At 41.7% G+C, this 2035-nt stretch overlaps 1 protein-coding gene across 1 annotated transcript in view; it reads right to left on the bottom strand.

Annotated features, from left to right (window-relative positions):
- The window catches only part of LOC101856101 (eukaryotic translation initiation factor 4E type 3), a 23038-nt gene that overhangs the window by 20135 nt on the left and 868 nt on the right, over positions 1-2035 (bottom strand). The gene's annotated exons all lie outside the window — the stretch shown is intronic.

The following is a 2035-nucleotide window of genomic DNA, read 5'->3' as shown; positions in this document are numbered from 1 at the left end:
CTGTTGCATCTGTTGTTGTTGCATCTGTTGTTGTTGCTGTTGCATCTGTTGTTGTTGCATCTGTTGTTGTTGCATCTGTTGTTGTTGCATCTGTTGTTGTTGCATCTGTTGTTATTGCATCTGTTGTTGTTGCATCTGTTGTTGTTGCATCTGTTGTTGTTGCATCTGTTGTTGTTGCTGTTGCATCTGTTGTTGTTGCTGTTGCATCTGTTGTTGTTGCTGCTGTTGTTGTTGCTGCTGTTGTTGTTGCTGCTGCTGTGGTTCTTGTTGTTGCTGCTGCTGTGGTTCTTGTTGTTGCTGCTGCTGTGGTTTTTGTTGTTGCTGCACTGCTGTGGTTCTTGTTGTTGCTGCTGCTGTGGTTCTTGTTGTTGTTGCTGCTGCATTTGTTTCCACTGCTGCTGTTGTTACTGTTGCTGCTCTTGTTGGTCTTGTTGCTGCTGCTGTTGCTGCAGCTGCTGCATCTGCTGTTGCTGCATCTGCTGCACACACACACATACACACACATACACACACTCATACACACACAAACACACACACACACACTCACGAACACATAACACCCACACATGTACACACACATGTACGCCAAACACACACACACAAACACGCACATACGCGCACACACACATCTACTTGCTTATCACACGCACACGCTTACACATCGTCACGAAATGAGCAAAAAATAATATTCACACTGCAATTCACAAAATACATAAATGGATACATAGTCATTTACATAACATTGTATTGAAAATGAATCTACTGACATAGTGTTGAAATAACCCACAGGGGGTGTCGACATTACCACCAGGGGTGTCGAAATAGCAGCATGGGGTGTCGAATTATTGACAGAAGGGGTGTCGTAATTCTGAGAGTGGCATTTTTTTATGTGGGGAAATTCGACACTTTTTGAGCACATATTTAACCAGTTTAAAGCAATAAAATCTATCAAATTTTGTTGAAAACAGCAATTTTAATCATCTAATATTCATTTAGTACATTCATTTATCACATACAGCCTTTTACACAAGAAATAGGACTTGTTTACTCACCTTGTGATATTGCTGCTTTAGAAACACGGAGCTTGAAAACGTTCGAAATTGGACGCGAAAAAGAGCGGTGTCACTTCTTGGGGGTTTATGGGAAAACTATTACACCTATATTTAGAAATGACGCACATCGTTAAAAAAAGATAGTTCGGCTGCCGGTTGAAAATAGACCCGCGCGCATAAGTTGTAGTATTTCCGCACTGTTCGTTGTTTTTGGAGTGCACCCCACGAGGGGTGTCGGAATAGCACACAGTGTCGGAATATGCACCCTCTACCCTATTAACATTAGAAAACAGGAGGTTTAAAATACATGCACTGTCATTAAGGCACATGGTTTCATCTCAAATACAAATACTTTAGACTTTAGGTACTGCACACTAAAAATGTATATTTACAATTCAGTAGGCCTATTTTTTGTAAATGGTTTAAGAATAGAAAGTGGCTATTCTCACCCACCCGGAAGTTCTCGCAAGATCAACTCCTCCCCTCTTCTTTCTCTCTCTGTCTCTTTCTGAATACTGTCTATCGGTGTGGACGATCAAATTGACCAAAACAAAGTTAAAAAATGATGTTAAAACACAAAAGTAAATAAATTTGGTTGTCTACAAAGATGCTACAGCTATTTAACTTTTCGAATCGAGCCGAACTACGTGGGTCGCCATTTTGTTTTGCCCGGAAATTCTCGCGCAACTCCTCTCTCTCTTTCTCTCTCTCTCTCCACTGCCCACAGACAAAATTGTACGCTTTTAGTAGGCTACAATTGTAATGGAACGTTTGTTCACAGCACAGAATTCTACAATTTTTCTGTCATCACAGTGTAGAATTCTGTGGTTTAGGGTGAACGCGCACCGGCTGAGAATAGCCACAAGACTCGCCTGCACTATTCTCACTCCGGGTGAGAATAGAGGTGGCCTTAAGAATAAGTACGGCCAGACTGTGAGTTCTAGCCGTACTTACTTAAGTACGGCTTGACTGCCAGTCTAGCC

Source organism: Aplysia californica, unplaced genomic scaffold (genome assembly GCF_000002075.1).
Source record: "Aplysia californica isolate F4 #8 unplaced genomic scaffold, AplCal3.0 scaffold00208, whole genome shotgun sequence".
Lineage (NCBI taxonomy): Eukaryota > Metazoa > Mollusca > Gastropoda > Aplysiida > Aplysiidae > Aplysia > Aplysia californica.
Note: the sequence above shows the minus strand (reverse complement) of the source record. Positions and strands in the feature narration are given on the sequence as shown.